General features: G+C 42.5%; 1 protein-coding gene across 8 annotated transcripts in view; it reads left to right on the top strand.

Moving 5' to 3' along the window:
* LOC124427869 (dystrophin-like) overlaps positions 1 to 20360 on the top strand; it is a 222033-nt gene that overhangs the window by 109210 nt on the left and 92463 nt on the right. The window lies entirely within an intron of this gene.

Below are 20360 nucleotides of genomic sequence, written 5' to 3'. Positions count from 1 at the left end.
GGCAGCGGTTCGGTCAGCGGCTCCGGCAGCGGCTTCACCAGCGGCAGCACTGGTACGAGAGCGTCCACGCCGGCCACTAGTCCAGCCACGCCTCTCACCACGTCGCAAGCGATACAACAGCTCCTGGCACAACCACGGAACGGCTTCAAAATCGTCGACGACAAGGTATCGCTCTTCATCGAGATCCTCGACACGCAAGAACGATTCGCTAAGGTCAGTGGTAAAGGTCCACGGCTTTGACGAGCCGCTTTTAACGAGCGCAAATCGCTCTATACGACGATGATATCTCTTGCTGATCTTATTAACGAGGAAACTTTTCGAAACTTTCTTTCTTTCTATTTTTTCGTTTTACTGTTTTTACACAGAGAATTAAACGAAAATATCGCTAGAAATATTTAATCAATGCCCGTATATATTCGAATTTCAAAGGCCAAGAAGACATATCCTTTCTTTGGCAACAAGTAAAACGATTAAGACATTTCAAGCGTTGAGAGTAGAAATATATTCGCTAGCTCGATACCATGACATCCACCGAACGAAATATAACGCTGTTTTCCCTTTTTTCCTTTTTTTTTTTTTTGTTTCCCCCTTTATCTTTTTCTTTTATTTTTGTTAAGCAGTACGGAACCATACCTCGTACCAGTACATCTCGATGTTCTCTTATTCGCCGTGTTCGTAGCTCGGCAGACGAGTTATTTTTGATCGTTTAAAAATATTGCCTCGGATAAATCAAAGGGCGACTATCGTGACGCCTCGGTGCTGGCTTGTATCGACTATCGATACGCAACTTGGACGGCTCTCGAGACTCGCACACGTGCACGCCAGTATCACGAGCATGAATTTTATCGTGCTTCCGAATATAAATTATCTATTAAAGGAGAGAAAGAGATTAAAGCGTCGGCTATACGAGGGCGAGCGTCGGGCCCTTATCGAATTCGAGGCTCGTTCGACTACGGGCTAACTTACTTTCATCCTTTAGCTCTGTAACGCAGCGTTCACGAGTAAGACGAGAAATAATCCTATCTAGGGGTAACCACCCCTATGACTAGGTCTCAACTTCGATGGCGAGTCATACATAAATCTGGAGATTTTGAAAAATAAATGAGACAGGGCCCTCGTAGCTCTATTTTTACGCTCAATCGATGGGGATCGATCGGCCAATCGATCCTTACCGCATCTCCGAAAGTCTTGCGGAGAAGCCGAGCTAAGTTAATGGAACTCGTTTCGAAAGTTCCTATAATAAATAACCTATAAAAATAGCTTAGTAGGTATAATAAAAATTGTTAGGAAACGGGAATTTGCTGTTCTCCTCGCGATAGCTTATATATTTCGACGTTGGCCATCTTTTGAGATACTACCAGCTGCGGGATAAAGGATGGAAACTCTCGTAGCAACAAAAGTTTCGTGCCGATGTACCGACACTATTACCTGGAACGACTGTACGACTGTGTGTCATACACACACAATGCATAACGAATGAAGTAGTCGATGCAAAAACTTAGTTTCGAATCTAGCATGGTTGCGAGCAAGGAAGGAACATGCTCGATTATCCTTCTTTTCTTTTCTTTTTTTCCCTTTTTCTTTCCTATTTTTCATACATTGCATCTATATTCCAATTAAGAATTTTATATATTCACCGGTAATTCTACAGGTAGGGTCGATTTATAGAGAATATTTTATCTAACTTTGTAGAATCTTAAAAAAATTCAAGACGGACCTTAACTCATATTTCGCATTCACGCAAACTACGTGTATTGTATATTTTGCGAAACAAATTGCCGACCATTTGTCGACTAAGAGTACCCACGCTTTCTCCGAGAATATGCTTTCTCGTGCTTTTTCACGACGCAAGGAAAAGCCTCATGCGTCCCTTCCATCCTTTGCAAATAATTTTGTAGATTACACTTTCGTAGCATCTTCGTCGCTCCCGTTCGGTCGTTTAAACGCTTTTAAAAGGATATCTCGCCGAGAAAGAGGGAAGCAGAGAGAGAGAGAGAGAGAGAGCGAGAGAGAGAGAGAGAGAGAGAGAGAGCAGGCTGCTTGCAAAAGGACCTGGAAAGACTTACACGAGTTTACCCGATTTCTTCTTCTTCTCCTTCGTTGCTTCTCTTTTTTTGTTTCTCTTTTCGCACTCTTCTTTGCATCCTGCTTTCTTTTGGAAAGAGGGATGCAGAAAGAGTTATAATGAGATTGTGCAGTTTGTCCGAAGCTCGGTTCCTCTTGCGATGATGTCGACGAAAAGAAAAACAAGTCGTTTCTTTTCCTTGAAAAATATATTTCCGCTTCGAGACACGAAACGTGAGACACTCTTTACGCTCTCTCAGTAAAACCTTTCACGCGACCGTCTTATGCTACCAAGACGCAATCCTTTTTTATTATCTCCGAGTTTCTGTCCAAGTCCACTAGACGACTATGTATAAGTATTAAAATGGTAAACTTTAATTCGCGAATCTTTGATAAATAAATTGTTTTCTAAATACTCTTTTGTTTGATTTTGAATCGATTAATTTAAAGTCGTATCTATCACAATGATTTTATTTTGATCTAATCGAAACTATACGTATCGTCATCGAGCATTATTAAAATTTATTAAAATCGCGTCTACGCGGTTCGCAATGAGAGGAAAGTATGCTTAGGAAAATTCTAATTCACCTGCAATCTAGAGAGGCAGTTTTTCCAGCCGCAACGAAAGTGCAACGAGCGTGAGTCATGAAGTATTAAGTACCGCGAAAATTAGTGGTAAAAGGAAGATTAAATTCTAAGCTCCGGCTAGACTGCTTTCTGTCTTTTGCTCACCCGACGTTCCCATTGCTCATAGCTCGCGTTTCCTAGCCACTTAGAAGTACTCTAATAGCAGTATATCCCTAAGTCAATTCGTCGTTTCAAAGAACGATGATAGATGCTAGAAGCTTTTGCTAAGATTCTCTCTCTCCCTCTCTCTTGATTATCGTAGAATGTAGCGATATCTCTAGTTTTCGGAGTGTGCGACCACGACTCTAGAACGAGTCAACCAGACAGAGTAGACACGTTTGAATGTCCTGAAGCTACCGAATAGGATATTAGTTCTCAAGCTGGTATATAAGCCTAATGGAAGCCTTAATATCGTGCTTCAAAGCGCGAGAGACAGGACTTTCGGTTTACGATCCACAAGAGAAAAAAAATACTGCGGTGCTTTGCAAACCTCGAATGCAGATGTAAACCAGATTTAGATTTTGGTTGGAGGAAATCAGAGAGAGGGAGAGAGAAGAAAGAGACCCAAATGTTTTTTGTCATGATGCGCGTGGTGTATCCGCGGTCACAATGAATGAATAATGAAATGACGTGTCTCGTGAATCTCTATGCGATTCTGTCTCTCTCCCTCCCTCTCTCTCTCTCTCTCTCTCTCTCTCTCTCTCTCTCTCTCTCTCTCTTAATAATCTCTCGTTCCCACGTAATAGGTTTCAAAGAATTTAGTTTAGTTCGTTTTTCGTGTCCTGTTGCATAGGTGCTGTGCAAGTGAGAACGTTAATATTCTTTGATATAAATTATTTTTCATTCTTCGAAGGAAAAGGTCTATTTTCGTTAGATTTTTTATTCAAATTCTCAGCGATATCGGAGTAAGTGTTCGATATATGCTCGATAGTTTTACGCGAGCGTAAAACTCGTACGAGATTTCAACGGAAATATTTCCTTCGCGAGGATGCTCGATAACTGTTTACATCGATTCGAATTTTTGTACAAGTTTTGGGAAAATTTGGAAGGTTCGATTTCCCATAATTGGCAAGGCAGATGACCGAGAGGAGAGAAAGTTTGAGGTAGCAACGATGCTGGCTAGTTCGAAACAACACACACTGGCTGATTGTGCTACACTATCGAGTACAGAATCATATTTGCCAGGCTGATGGAAATTCCGTGAAAATTTCTATCGTCACGGGATCGAATTGAAACCAAGTGAGAAAAGCTGCTTCTTTTCCATGTTAAAAATTTATTGCGAAACAGCCAATTTTAGTCATTAAAACTTTCCAATATCTTTCTTCGTGCATGCATAACGAAATAACGACGTTGCATGCACTTTTCTTTGTCGCCAAATTTGATCTTTCTTTTTCTTTTCCTTTTGGAAGAGTAAAAACGATCTAATGAAGCAAAGGAATTGGAAAATCTAACGACGGTGCTGGTCACTCGCGTTGCATTAAAATTTGCGTTTTTTTTTTTTCTTTTTTTTTCCTTTTTTTTTATATATATCCAGTAAAGAGATAGTATTGACACAGTTAACTCTACGTGATCGATACGAGGTCATTTATTTATGAACTCTCTTAGAAACATGATACTTAATAATTCGACTTATTTATACAAAGGTTAAGAGAAGACCGATTCGTCGATTAAATGATTCGCAACGTTCTAATGTAAATGAAAGAAAATAGCTACCGTGAAAGTAAGACCTAGGTATAGATGCTGCGAAGGAAGTCTCCCGTTGAATTCAATAAACGAACGTCTACGAATAAACAGACGGAAAGGAAATTAGCAGTCGTGACCAGCTGATACGCGCCGCATCTCGGAAATAGCGTTTCGCGAAAAATATATGGTCGCTTAGACGATTCCCTTAAGATCTTTATATTCTTTCGCCATTAATATCATCGAGAACTCTTATCTGATTTTTTGCTTTAGAAATCTTTCCGGAAAAGAAATTATCGTGCTGATGATTATCGTGCGGGGTTAAATGTCCTATCTCAAAAGTTAAATTTAATAGTCTGGTAGAGAAAGGGAGGAGACTATACGACCGAGAGTACTACGAGGACGAAATGGTGTTCGAATTGATCTTCCAGAATGGAGGGAGGAGAAGGACGATCGAGACTCGGAGGTGTAGTAGTTCTGAAACACCCGGTTGTTTCCTCGCGTAAACATCGTGGCCGTTGAATCTCATTGAAAGACCGCCTTGAGTAGAGAACGCTGTTTCGAACAGCCGGTGCGTTGTGGATATCGACCGATCGATAGAAGACGATCCTCCTCCTCCATCGTCAGTTGGCTGGGTGCTTGTCTCTTCCTCTCTTCGCACAATGTAGGAGAAGCTTCTCCTCTCTGTAAGGATGTCGTCGCATACGAGAAAGCTTTTGAAAGGTGGCTCGCTGCTAACTTTATAGTTTATGCGTGTGTCTCTCTTATTCGGACAAGATGTTTGAGAACTAAGCCAATATACGCCGAGTTAAACTCGTGCGAGCAAGTTTTTGATAAAAGCTAATGCGTTGCTTCGTTGTCAGAGAGCTATTCACGAGTTCTCTCTCTCTCTCTCTCTCTCTCTCTCTCTCTCTCTCTCTCTCTTGCTATTCGGTCTTTACCGATCTCGTAGCTCGCTGCAGTTGAAATTTATTAGCAAAGCTACCGTATGGGACGATGGATTTCATCTTGCGAAGAAGCGAAACCGTCCGAAAGAAAATGAAACCTCTCTTTTTCTCCTTTCCTCCGCCTCTCTCTCTCTCTCTCTCTCTCTCTCTCGAAACAACTTCTTAAAGTCGCCGTGCCGACGTCCAAACTTTAGACACATTTTACCCCGAGACTTCTCCTTTCCCTTCAAAACCTATACCTCTTCTCGTTGTCCTATTAGCTCCAACTTTTACGATACGACGCTATATCATTCACTGCGTTACCGTCAACCGGGAAACTTTACGCTTTCATTTATTCAAATTTAGTCGATTCGAATCGAAGTCCACCATCGGTCCTCTTTCCAGAAAATGTATTTATCGTGTAAATAATTGGGACTTTAATTATTCTAAAAGATAAGTTATACGATTGTCTTGCCGTGGAATAAGTTTTTTCCGTGTGCGTAAATGGAAAAAGATTAATCAGGATAACCGCGCGCGGACGGCTTTAGTCATCGATTATAAAATAAATTTTCATCGTGTTCTTTTTTTTTTTTGTTTTTTTTTCTTTTTATTTTTCTTTTTACTAACCCAACATATTTTGGCGGTTTACATAAAAACGTACGCAGTAGATTCCAGAAGTTATCTCGCTCGTGATTTGTGTGACTGTAACGGAATGCAGATTTATGATTGTATATCCGTAGCGTTAGACAAAACCGCGTCGTTTATTAGACCGTACCATCGTGGTATGTAAACAATTAAGTCTTATGATAATTGGGGCGCATTTTAATTAAATTGATAATTACATTGTGATGCCCTCGCGATGGACCAAATAAACGAAAGAAGAGACGAACGCAAAGCACTACCAATTCTGGCATTGCGTTCGTTGAGTGGAGCATTCTTTTGTTGAGAAACATTTCGATGAACTCTTATCGAGGCCCTTCTTTTTGTTAATTATCGTCGCGTTACTGCGTAATAATCCATAGTAATGAATGAATAAAAATGCCTAGCAAGATTCTCAAGATCGAAATCGAAATGAGGCGTATTAGCTGGCTTCATCGGTGGATACTTAATGGTTCGACGAGAGCGTAGAATCGAACGTAAATACGTTAAAAATGCTTTCCTTACCGCAAACTTTTCGTCCCCGAAGAAAATAGCTGTCCCGCATTTGTCCCCCCGTACCTTCATGAATTTTATCCGCTCGTAAAACAATTACGCAAGCTCGGTATGCCTCAGTTTAATTCCAGTCCATTGTCGTCGAGAGTCGAGTGAAAAATGAAACCTTCCCTATCCGGCGTCTTTTATATTTGTTAACTCGTTCTTTCTTCTCGCGTACTCTCGTCTCTCTTTCTTTTCTCATTGATTTTGTAACCAAGCGGATTCTACGATCGAGCATGTGTAAGAACGTATTCTCTCTCTCGTCTCGCAAGTACAAATTAACAATTAGATCAATTCGCACGATCGCTATTGTTTCATTGATCCTTGTTATTTCAAAGGTAAAGGTAGCTTAAAATCTAAAGTGAGAATTTTAAAATGGCTATATAAAGTTTAAAGTTTATTCGGTAGTGGTCGACGAACGATCCAGTACTCTATCATCCAGTTATAAAAATATCCTCGAAGCGCCGACGTTGCACGCTCGAACGATATCGTCAGCGATTGAGCCAGGTATACCGTCTTAAAGTCGCACGGATTTTCGCCTTCCACGCTAGCCTCCTAGGTAGCCTTATTCGCAGGAAAAGTCTTCCGAGGGAGCTCGCGCTATCCTGCGGATTTTGTCCGCTCGTAAAATGATTATGCAAAACGTAGCGTCGCTCACATCGAGGACGAGCGTAAGCGAAGGGTGCTTTAATTTGGAGGCATTGTCGAGAGAGGGTGGTAGCTGGTGGTATGGGAAGTTGCTCCCGAGCGAAAATTAAAAGCTTATCTCGCCTGGTCCTTTCCTAGAAAGCCTTCACCCTGCTCCTACCGCTTTCTACCGCTTGTTTCTCCCTCTCTCTCTCTCTCACACACACACACACACACTCTAGCTGTCTATCTTTCTTGCTCGTGCCAAGCTCGAGGCATTGTCTACCAGAGGAATTATTATCAACAACGTCGGAGTACACTGCCACCGACTTTGCAGTAATAGTAATTGTTTGAACGTTGATTCCGGGCCATTGTTTGCTCGTCACATCTCTTCTTTCCTCTCTTGTCATCGAACTTCTTTTCTCTCCTACGTTTCTTTGTTTCATTCAATTTCTATTCGATTCAGGACGAAAACAAAAATTTAACGTAACAAGACGTAAGTCGTTAATAAGACTTAAGCATATCTATATCGTCGTTCGGACATGTATACGTACGTGTACATATACATATCCAAGTATAATTGGATATGTATATACCAATACCCGTAATTAAACGTCAATAACTTCATTACCACGAATGACAACAGGAGGAGGACGTAATATTCATTCGAGGCTCGAAGCTACGACGAACGTGTATCTATCCTCTTCGGTATCGTAAATTTTGTCGGATCGCCGCGAAATATCGTGGCGATGTCTCTCTTGACGCTTACACTTTTTCACCGTTCTCTCGGCGCTCCATCCAATTCGATCCATTTTTCGATCTTTGCTTCTCCGTCGTAAATCATATTTGGTCTCGCTCCTACGAATGCGATATTGATACGAAGAAAAAAGAAAAGTTACGAACTTCATTTTATTAATTTTTCTTTTCTCTTCGATCTCCATGGGCAGTCCCCCATTTCAGGCATCGATTAATACGATAAGCGTGCGTTCATCCGACGTTCTCTACGACACTCGAGATCGTACGACGTATGAGTAACTCGTGCAAACGAGAAACTTTCGGGGAAACTTTCTCACTCGTCGTTGATTAATTATTAGGCGTTAATTATGAGGTACGTCTAAAGTAGCGCAGAGTAACGACTTCACGGACATACGTATAATATACGCGTACACGCACGGGAGAAGAACGTGCATAACGTGGAAACAAAGTGCAGTAATAAGGGCTATGCTGTTGAAGATTAGAACTGGTCGAGGGAGAGGGAGAGAGAGAGAGAGAGAAGTAGGTTCTCACCGCACTTACGTAGTTATATGCTCGCGGTCAAAGGGTACGTTTAATATGAATTGCGTATTAATAACGAACTAACTAGGTGCGAGAACGCCGTTGGTTATTATTATTTATCAAGGTGATTAATTCTAGCCGCTGTTGCGGTCTACCATATCTATGCGTTCTACCTAACTCGATCGTTTCGCTTTACTATTTATTGTTTTTTTATTTTTTTCTATTTTTTCTCTTTCTTTTTATCCGTTCGAATACAATTTCTTATGTAAATCGCGTAATTTTTCAACGAATTAATCAACGAGTTAACGATGAAATCTAAAAAATGTTCGTAGATTGATTTTGCACGTTCAAACAATCGTTTGAATAAAATACCTCAAAGCACCTTACTCTCTTTTCGTTGGTTTTAGAACCAACTCGTGACTCAGCTTTTCATAAGAGAGATAACCGCGAGGAAAAAGGAAAAAATCATCGCAAAATGTTATATAGCGAAATCCGTCCGTTTATCTTTTTCCTCTCTTTCCATTTCTGCATCGCGAACGTTGTCTCGTTGCTTCGTGCAAAAGATCCTTTCTCCCCCTCTCTCTTAAATAACGGTTATCGATAGCGTTAATGGCACTGCTCCATCGTTTTTCCGCGTTTCAGATAATGGCAGGAAAAAGGTGGCTTCGTGCTGCGTCCAAGACCGCAACGTAGTGAAAAATTATCGATACATCGAATCGAAGCGATATAACTCTCCGAGTCCCACAGGGACTTTTCCGAACTTTGATTCTTCCCAAAGCGTTCTTTCGCAACAAATTTTAACGCGATCTCTTTGACATTGCCAACGATTTTTCATCGTTTTCGTCGAACAGCCACGATAGTCCGGTTCGTAGAAGAAGAACCCTTGGACCGTTCTCCTCCTAATTATCGTTGTTATTATTAAAGTCATTAAAGCGTTGGACTCTAGTCGGATATAATTAGATATCGCGAGCGAGGTCAGCACGAGTTATAGTAACTCAGGTGCTAGGTATTTCAGTCATTTCCGATTTTTCCGCACGTACGATAATAACATTGTTTTTTCTTCTAACCGAACTAACTCGAATTCGTCGGTAGGGTCTCTAAAGAAAAGAGATATAAGAGAGGATAAGAGACGACGAGCTTCTTTCGAAAAGGTCTAATTAATATCGCGCAACAAATTCGATGAAAATACCATTGTATTTTCGCTCGCGTTCTTTCAAATCGTAGTGGATTTCACGTTCGTACGAGCAGGAGTCTTTCAACTGTTCGTTGTTTGGACTGTACGTTTTGTGAAGAACAGAAATTGCTTTCGCGTTTTCATTCGAGCTCGAGCGATTTGCAGAGAAAAGCAAGCAAGCAAGCAAACAAACAAACAAACAAACAAACAAAAAACTCGTTTGTTCGTTCTCCGTTCGCTTGGAATCGAGTAAAACAGCAGCGAGTATAGACGCCGTGCTTGTACTTGCTTCCTCGTTTGCTCGGGCTCGCCGAAAATGACGTATCAATGTTACTGATCGATCAACCGCGTTCACCGCCAAAATTCAAAGTTTTACACTCTCGAAACCGCATCATGTGGGGCTCCTTTAACCGACGGAATTGTCGGCCGTTCTCCAATTAATTACCAACGCGCTGACATTTCTATCTGCCGCGATTCTTCGTTTTATTCCGCTAATTTATATGTCCGCGATATTTTCGGCGAAATTAAACTGCTTTCAACGCCTCATTCGTCCCTCATTTCTTTACCTCATTTACGTAAGATACCGCATTAACGTTACGTATTCGCGTGGCCAAGAAACATAATCGACGAGGGAGTAAGTAATAGGTCGAAAAAAGCTTTACCGATCGAAAGTTTATTACTACCTGGGCGATTCGATCGCCGATTGATTAAAGCTAAATTAATGCACTCTTTCCTATAATAATTTAGATTTTGAAATAGCTAGGTAAAATAGCACGACGAACAGTACCCACGGGAAATTAGAGAAATCGCATTGCCCCGTTGCGTGCTTTAAATGCTCTTATCGACTGGCGGCGAGCTCGTTTCAAACGAGCGATCAAAGCAAGAATATTTTCAACGAATTATTTATTATAAGTCTAGTTGGTTGGTAATTAATAAAGTCCCGTTATACGTCAATACACTACTAATCGAGAATGTATAAAGTTTGGCTTATCGATGGAAATAATGAGTCGTTTGTAAAGTCGGCTTAGATACATTTACGGATTGAGGATGAATTTAGATATTCCTTTATCTCGCGAAGCTAGCTTTTTGAGGAACTTTCGAAACGTCGCAGTCGAACGTGTCACGTCTCGCCGCTAGCTAGAGAGGAATTACCTGTGTTAGCTAGCAATACGAACGGAATGTCGCAGGCGTTACGTCGCAGACGTTACGTCGAGGCGCGAAGAGATATCCCTGGCATCGTGATGGACTGCCACGTGATCATACTTTTTGCAATCTCTATCGCGAATCGTCCGAATCCAACTCCACAATCTCTCTCTCTCTCTCTCTCTCTCTCTCTCTCTCTCTCTCTCTCTCTCTCTCTGATATTTTAGATTTTTCTATCGTGTTACGAGGGACGGACGGTTTGGGATATAAAGCGATCGATTAAATGAAAGCCTACGATACGTCTGTTTGCTCGAACCAGTGTCGATAAAATCGAATCACGTTATTAATAAAAATTTCTCTACAACTTTCTTTATCGTATCATCGTATTTACTCAATTGCGTATTTGCATCGCGCTTGACGTTTATTAATACGTGCTGTTCGTTCGTGACTGTAGGCGGTCAAGCAGAGATGACGACCGGACTCGCTCGCTCGCCAGGATTAGCTTTTCACGAACGTTTAATTCTTTAAAACGTCCGTCACAACACATTTATCACAGAAGCAAAAGAAGAAGAAAGGAAAAAAAAGGGATAGGGGGCAAGGGGGGAAGAAGGAAAGAGGATGGCTCAACCCTCTGGGATGGTACGAGCGTGCATTATTCTTCGTAATAATCTGCGTAAATTTGAACGCTCGTGCGGAGCACTTTTGTCGCCGCGAGCGCTCGGCATAAATCTCATAGTAAAAGCTAAGTAACGCGATGCACCATTTACTCGTATCTCGATGCGGACCGATGCACTCATTCTCCTATCGCCCTGCTTTAATAGTCTTTCCATCTTTTCTTCGTGCCGCGTGCTACCGACGACGACAACGGTAAAACTATTACCTCTAAGCAACTCGTCTCAACTCTTCCCTAATATTTGAGCAGAATCGATGCAAATAACGGGCGATAATCTATGGGCAGTAATGAATAGTCGATCTCTCGGACTAGTTTGGAGTTTGAATTCGCGACGATCGCAGTAGCTGAAGTAGAAAAGGGTTGGGAGAACGCATCGGAGCAAGTTAATTCTCGGTCATATCCCAATCAAGAGCGATAGGGAGAAATAGAAGTCGATCCTGCGGGGGGAGGAGGAGGAGGAGGAGGAGTTAACTAGGGTAGAACCGCTCTGCCAGTTACGGACGACGAAGCACGGAGTAAGAGGGTGGCAATGCCAAACTCTAAGTACTTCTGATAGGATTTACCTCTCTCGAAGCGCATTCGTGGCATCTGCTACTGCTCTGGCCTCTTCTCGAAAACCGAGGGATCGGTTCTAACCGGTAACGGAAGCTCGTAAATCAGTAATCTGAATTCTCGGGAGAGTGTCGGTCTTCCAGCGCGGCCATAGTACTCGCGTCTTCCCTTACAATCGAGCTCTATATATATATATATATATATATATATATATATAAAAGTCACCTTTCCGGTACGAGTATATTAAATTTTTTCTATGATATATTTTTTTCTTTTTTAATTTTTCATTTCGAACTATCGTTAAGTCAAACGATCTTGTTTTTTCCACACTACGGCCCACTGTGGCCATCGCCTATCCAAGTTATTCCGATCTTTACCATAAATCCATATTCGCGGAATAATTCGCTTACTGGTAGCACCGAGGGGAGTTGACAAACCGACGACTGAGTCGTCTTTTCTCAACGTCACAGAGTTGTAACTTTCAGGACTCGAAAATTTTTTAGCACCGACTTTTGGCCATTTCGTGTCCACCAGCATTTTTTATTGCCCACGTCGATTCGACAGAAGGCAGGCAGCAAGCGAATTGGAATTCGAAATTTAAGTAGGTTCGATCGAAATTTATGTTTCTTTCAAAGATACGGTTATACGCTTTACTTATTTTATGTAGGCGAGAGAGAAGTAGGGAAAAGAGAGAAATAAGAGAATATCGATATCAATCGTTTCTTACGTCTCGAAATACTAGCGAAAGCGGTCGAACGTCGATCGGAATTCGCTCTTTGTTCCAACCGAGAAATAGTTTACGTAAGCACGAACGATCGTTACGGTGGAATCAAGTGGAAGACGAAGACCGAACCTTACGAATTCCGTGGTGCGCTTCTGCTCGGCGAGATCGCTCTGGATTCTTGCCACGCGTATGCGAATAAGCGAGAGCCATACCATTATCTCTTCCCCGTTCTCTCTCTCTCTCTCTCTCTCTCTCTCTCTCTCTCCCTCCCTCTCTCTTATCCTTGTCGATCGCTTGTTATACTTTTAATTAAAATCGTCGAAAGTTTTCTATTTAATTTCCCCATTCTCCTCGTACGAACGCAAAAGGGAAAAGTTTTGTCGGTTAAACTATCTTCCCTCCGTATCTTTTGTAGCTATTATAAGGAAATTTTTTTCTTTTCCTTTCGCGGAAAATGGATAGACGTAATTCTAAATAATGGCTGGATGCGCATAATTACGCAACGAGATGTAGATCCCGTAGACGGACGGAAGGTCCGTGTCGTAAGCGGTCAGCATGGAAATTGCAGGACATAACATTGAATTATAGCGTGGAGCAATAAGAGAAATAATGCACCGGCAATTACTACGTCGTGTCAGTTGAAAGTGTAGTTTCGATCGTAAACGTTTCGGTGGCTCGTGCCCGTCGTATAGTCGTCGTCGTCGTCGGATAAACTTCGTCTTGTTCGCTTTTCTAAGGTAGCAAAGGGACGACGATCTTCCTTCCTTCGATATTCTCGCGTACGATAAAATTACCCGACGTATTGACGATTCCTTCAAATTCGCAAAGACTCGCGATATTAATTCGATTTTCACGTTAAAGCGTGACTCGATCGACGTAAAATCGACTCGTCGATCGAGAATACGTTATATCCCCGTTCTAATACGAATTCGACGCGAGCCTCGTAAATTTGGTAAAACGAGCCAATGATATTCCTCGCGAGCCCATCATTTTCAATGGCTCCATTCGTCGTATCTATTTTCTACGATCGTCCTCAACTTTATCATATGCTTTTATTGATTTCACTCTCGCGCGCGCACTAACGCCTGTTTCTGTCGGAGAGAGACGGAGAGAAAAACGTATCCGTCGTCACGGAATATACGGTGGGAAGGTAACATTTCGCTTTATTATATCCTATCCAGGATTTATGAGTAACGTTCGGTTTCACGGATTGGAGAACGTTCCTATAACGTGATACTCGCGAGGGTGATAAAACGCTCGATCATTAACCGAACACGAACTCGGATATAAACGGGTTTGCTTTTGTAGTCGCAAAGCCGGGGCGACTCGCACTAAATCTAAACTCATAAAACGTTACAAATATCGCGGCCTAACGAAGCCCTGGCTTTTGCTTTCGTAGCAAGTGTGCCTGAACGCGACGGGCTTTCCGGCGCACGGGGTTGCACGTTGCAATAGGTTTCGCAGCTCGCTCGCAAATTATTAAGGGAAATTCTGAGAGTTTGGTTGAAATACGCGAGTTTTGCGAATTAATACCTTCATTGCTTTTCTCCCTCTCTCCATTTTTTATTCTTTTCATTTCGCACTCTCACTTTTAATCGGTCGAAAATATTCCCCTTGGTAATTACGTTACGTCGATGTGTTTCAATCGCCAAACGGACTTTCTTCAAAATTTCTTCCCCCGCATCGCGCGGCAACGAGAAATTATTTTTTCATTTCGACGGGTCGCTCGAGATGGTGGCCGCTTAAAAGAATGAACCCGTTAAGTACCTCGCTAATGTTTCGGAAGCTTTACGAAGCGTAACGATACGAGTCGCTGAACAAAATTTTTATCCGATGCTATTCAAAAGCGTCTAAATAAATTATTTTCAAGGATTTCCTTTTGCAGACGTTTACTAGGAATTTTATGAAATAACTTTTCGTCGTGGCTGGACCGACGTTTCCATCGTTTGAGAAATTTTGTCGTTTTCTATTGGAAAACGTAAACGTGGTAAAAATGCGAATTGTCGATTCTTTTTCTATCCCGTGCGAACCACCGTGGTTTTGCACGAGCTTCCTTTGTCGGTTCCATTCCTCGTGCAAACCGTCTACGCGGTCTCGCAGGACAGTTAATCAAAAAGTTTCTGTAAGAGTTTACCTTTTCGCTGTCGTGAAGGACGAAAACGACGTTACCGAAGTTGAAAGTAGAAAGCCGAACGCGACTTCGCGAATCGCGGCTAAATGGAAATATAATATCTGTATAAATCTTAGGACAGCTTCCGTCGGAAGCAGCGCAACCTTGGTCGCTCAATCTCTGGATCCTTGCCAGAGCAACGTAAGCAAAGAGTCACCGTCGGCATATTTATCCCGAACAAAGAATATTCCATAAACGAGTGCGATAATGAGCCGCGTGTTTATTATCGCACGGCGGTCGCGCAGGGTGGTCGGAAAAGGGTTCCGGGAAGTGGAAACGCGAGACTCTCGCTAGTTCGACTACTTTTTTACCACGCGGTATTGATGCGTCCTCCTATCCCGTTCTACCGGGTTCGCTGACAAAGAGAAACAGAGAAAAAAACGAAGAGGAAAATGATCCACCTTCGACCGTTGTGTGTTCGCTTTTCTTCGCATTCGACGAACGAGTCTCTAGACCCGTCTTAACGTTTATAAATGTACCCTTGGAAAATTGGATTTCTCTTACCCTTAATATTTCAAAGAAATCCTTTTCGTTCGTACGTTTGTATGCTTATAGATCGATACGTATAATATCGAAACGTTGAGGAAGATAAATGAGAAGGAAGAAGGATGCGTTTGGAGTTTTGTATCGAAAGAAAACTAAAGGCATTACTACCATCGAAAAGTAATGAATGCCGCTCGGCCGGGATTTAAATACGACGTGCTGGATTTATGTGGCTTGTAGAAAAAGAAAAAAGAAGAGAAAAGAACAAAACAACAAAAGAAAAGAAAGAAATGCGTCGCTTCATGTAAAATGCACACAAATATCGACCACGGCGACGATCTCCAACGGAATATATATTTTCAGTGCGCGCCAGCGCATCTCGTAACAGAGCGCAAAAATTTCTCGTCGAGCGTGTCGAATCGCACGGAGGCTTTTAAATGGAATTTCTCTCTTTATCGCCCGTACTTTTTTTTTTTTCATCTCCCTTTTTCACTCTTTCGCGTTGCCTCTTTTCTCTTCTTTTCTTTTCTTTTCTTTTCTTTTGTATTTCTCTTTCTTCATCGGCTATACCTTATTTTCTGCCTCGTAAAGGACAATTACTTTGTCGTGTGCATACATGTGCCGCCGCACTTTTTTCGGATACACTTCTGTCTCTTCTTCTACGGCGATATTAAATATAATAAGCGAAATAGTCGAAATTGTAGAGGACCAAAGGAATTAGCTGTTTGCGTTTCTCCATTAACATTTCATTTCAATATAATGAAATACTCGTTGTAAATTTCCTGTTGAAGTAATTATAACCGATGCGGCGAATTTGATATTTACCGATAAAAGAAGAAAAGGTGAAAAGGCAAGAATACACGTACGCGTATATCGTGGTTGCGCGTTGTAATCCACGACACATTGGCCGTTTCTCGAGCGGCGGATCGATGGTGTTACATAATTAGGATGGTTTAAGGTTCGCAAGGGACCCTTGCCACTAATTGGCATATGTATATACGTGCCCTCTCGGCTGCGAAAATTACGGGGCGCAACAGTTATAGGTTCTCTCGGCATGAAGAGAGAAAGAGGCAAACGAACGAACGAAACGTATCGATCGAGGTAGTGGGGAGAGACACGCTCGAAATGGTGGGGGATAGTATTCGGGTAGTAGGGCGTGGGGAGAAGGGTGCAATTTTATACAGGGTGCGCAAAAATTTTCTAGTCGAAGATTTAAACAGTTAGCGTTCGCGCTAACGATCACACCAAAGCGAGAACCACCCAATGAAACGTGTTTCTTCAGAAATGTCGTCCTTTTATCTTCTTCTTCTTCTTCTTCTTCTGGGTTCTTCTCCTTCAAACTGCGGTATACCCCTACTTTGCGCTTTTTTTTTACCCAGCCACGTGTCGTCGCTGTGTCGTCGTTGCATCGATAAACCGATTGGCGGAGACGACGAGAATGGGACGTAGGAGGAAAGAGGAATAAGCGAAGACGCGAGGGGACATAGAGATGGGACGCAATTATTGATAAACCGGTCGCATCGCGAGCATCGTTATGACGATAATGATGACGTTAGCGTGTTCGTTATAATCAAAACGACGACTGCATCGTAATAAGCGGGCGGGCGGGCCGGCTCTTCTGTCCCGTGGCGCACGTACGCCGATGAATATTCAATCGCGATTTCGGCTAGCCACGATGCTCGCCGTTTATTTCGCTAGCCACTTCCCCTAACGAGTCTTTTATTGCAAATTAGCCTAGTAGTGGCCAGTCGAGTTGCTTGTGGCGCTTTACTCGTAACGGCCATTTTCTTATTGCACCCAACGAAATTTGGAGAAAAAGAAAAATAATCCGATTCGTGGTAACGAAACGAGACGATCTTTGCAAATAGACGCGATGAATTTTGCTAAAATTTCTTTCTTTCTCGCCGATCCGATATCGCTTTCTCGAAAAATTCAAGTTCGAGTTAAGTGGGATGATATCGTGGATGTAGTAAATCATCAATTAGTCACGTTTAGGTCCACGCTTATCTTGTCGTCTCATTCCTTCGATACTTAAAGGGGCCTTCCTTTCTTTCTTTCTTTCTTTCTTTCTTCCTTCCTTCTTAAGGGCGGCGATTCGTCTCAATTCTTCGATCTCGAACGGCGTGTTTGTTTCGTTGATCGCTTACTCGTTTGGTAATATTACTTTAAAGCGAATGCAATTGCGACGATGTTGGTTGTCGCCGACCGTTACTGCAATTTTCTCGCAATTTTCTCGCAATTTTCTCGCACGGTAATTCGAGATTAAAGGAGGAAAATGGTTAGCGGTTGGAAACGCCTCGAAGACGCGCGCCCTGTCACGACGCGCTGTCCGACCGCATCCCTGTGGGCTACGTTTGTCGACATAGGATTAAATAACAATGCCATTTCTCTCTCCCTTATACCTCGCTCTACCGGTAGCGTCTCTCTATTTTCAGCCAGGTAACATCGATCGCCACTAAATTATTTCGAGTGGCCTATACGACGTCGTCTCAGAAAACTGACCTAGATTTCGCAGAAGAGCGGCGGACGACTCGAAACGAGCTTTTCTCTCGTTTATCGAGCATCTAAGGAGAAACGTCTAGGAAGGGTCGGGCAAAGCGTATAAAAGAAGACCGGCTTTCACTCGGCCTGCTCCGAGTAAAACCCGAGCTCAGCCGTCGTTTTATCGACGATCTTGACGATGCCCTCTATGTTGGCGCGAACGCGAATCCTTCTAAATTCGAACGGGGTCCGCGTTCCGTTCGATCGTAGCGCGATATCGGGATCATTCGTTCCATCCTAGCGCCTTCATATCTATAAAATATATTTCATATTATCTTACGATGTCGGATAATCCTTGTTAATAGGTCGAATTCGTCGACGAGACGGTTTACAATTTCCATGTAAACGATTCTGCGTAATGCCAAACGATGATGGATTCCGCGCTGATAATTCCGTATCGATAATTCGCATTCGAATCTCAAATAGGAGCGAAAATTTTGTTATTTATGCGGTTATCGCTTCGGTCATTCATGAACGAATTTATTTGACGCTCGTTCGACCGAATCGCCAATGTTTGCTCTATGCCAGGAATTTTGACGCGTCTTCATTATATTCGAACCGATATCCCAAAATAGATCTCTCCCGATTCGCGCTCGTTCAATGATTAACTTTTCTTTCGGATCCAACTTCTTTTTTCAAAAACAACGATATTCGTTCGGGTAGATATCCCCGGTCCGTGTCTAGTTTCATAAGAAAAGGAAGAGAGAAGAGGAGGGACCGGTCTCTCTGTCACGTCGGAAACGTCTACGCAGCCCAGAGGTAATCTATGAGAGATGGTCGACGACGGAAATTCATTTCGATATATATATATATATATATATACAGGTGGATATATCGTGTTTAGGGTAAAAACTCCTTCCTCGTCGTCGTAATAAAAGGCGTCGCGTTGACGGATGATTCGGGTCAACGAGCAGGTTTCCGAAGCAGGGCCGCGACCGTCTGGCCCGCTGGCGATAAGGTTTTATGCCGTTGTTACTTTTACGCGTCGACGAGCCTTCCCTGTCGTCTCAGAAGAGGACGGACAAAGAGACTTGTCCTACTTGTAACCAGTTTTACGTCCTCTCTACGAGGGCCCGCAGAAACGTTCGTCTTTTTCTTATCGTTGGGTACGAGCACGAAACGATTTCTTCTTCTGGAACGATCGTCACGTTCGCAAACCATCTTTTCGAAATCGAATTACTCGGTTTTCTACTTTTACTCCTTCCTCTCCTCGTCTCCTATTTCAGCTTTCTTTCACGTTGACGAAGCACCGTGCAGAAAATTACGAGGTAATCGTCGCCCGTAGAATCGTTCGAAGGAAAAACGAAAGGACTTTTCTCCGTTTCCTTGCCAAAGAAATATTACTCGAAAGGAGTAATACCTCGTACGATAGATACGAAATACTTTGGAGCTACGATATAAATATCTAATATGACGTTGATGAGATATTGGAATTGTCCTGACATATATAAGACTCGGGGACCGAGAGAAAGACCGACTTCGATTCGACTGTGAACTTTCCTCGGCGTTTAACGGTTCCATTTTCATCGGATATTAAGAAACTTTTCATCGGTTCTGGTGCAAAATGAAGCCTGGTTACCGAGCGTACGCTCCGAGTGAAACAGAAAAAAGAGAGAGAGAGAGAGAGAGAGAGAGAGAGAAGCTGTTGGAAGAGGCGGAGCATCATTAGTGCCTGGATGGATGAGGGCAAAACAGGAAGCACTCGTTATCCAGATGGGCAGACCCATATCTCTCTCTAGGGATGCTGCAGGATGATACCGGTTAAAGCGTTTTGCATTCATTCGCGCTTGCACTCGGTCACTCGGAATACATATACCGAACAATCCGGGACAGAAATGGAGACTGTTAAGTCTGCCGCGGAATTAGTTCCTCCAATAAGTCTAATGGAAGCTGCTCGTTTCCTGCTCGGAACGGCATATCCCGTCTCTTCATCTATTTCCGATGAATCGCGAAAGTGTCGCGACATTTCGCTATTTTCTCTGCAAAACGCTTTCGAGAGCTCGACCCTCGGCTAAATACCTTTAAAGCGCCATCGCGTCGAGGATGAGTTCGCGCGTGTCGACGAAAAGGGCAAAAAGTCTTTTTAAACGAGTTAATCGAGTTTCTGAGAGGGAAGAAAGAAACTTAAAAAAAAAAAAACAAGACAAAAAAAAGTATAAAGAAAGAAAATGGACTTTTTTTTTCTCTCTTATGGCTACGACGATCGGCGGTCGGTCTTTAAATCTTCCTCATCGACGTCGACTTAATCGTAAAAAGTATCGAAGACGTTGGTACAAAAAAGAACGTATAATCGCGATCTATATATCGATTAGTTGCTCAAAGTTTTCTTAGAAAGAAAACTTTCGTCCGAAAGATGATAATCCAGCCTCGTATAACTCTGAGCGAGTTTTGCCACAATTTTCGGATTTCTTTTCGAGTTCTCTCACGAACGCGGAATTGAATATAAGATAATCACTTCTTATTTCTTAAAGCCCTACCTACTGCCGAGTTCATAGCTTATGCAACGG

Source organism: Vespa crabro, chromosome 11, assembly GCF_910589235.1.
Source record: "Vespa crabro chromosome 11, iyVesCrab1.2, whole genome shotgun sequence".
NCBI lineage: Eukaryota > Metazoa > Arthropoda > Insecta > Hymenoptera > Vespidae > Vespa > Vespa crabro.
This window is presented reverse-complemented; position numbering and strand designations above follow the sequence as displayed.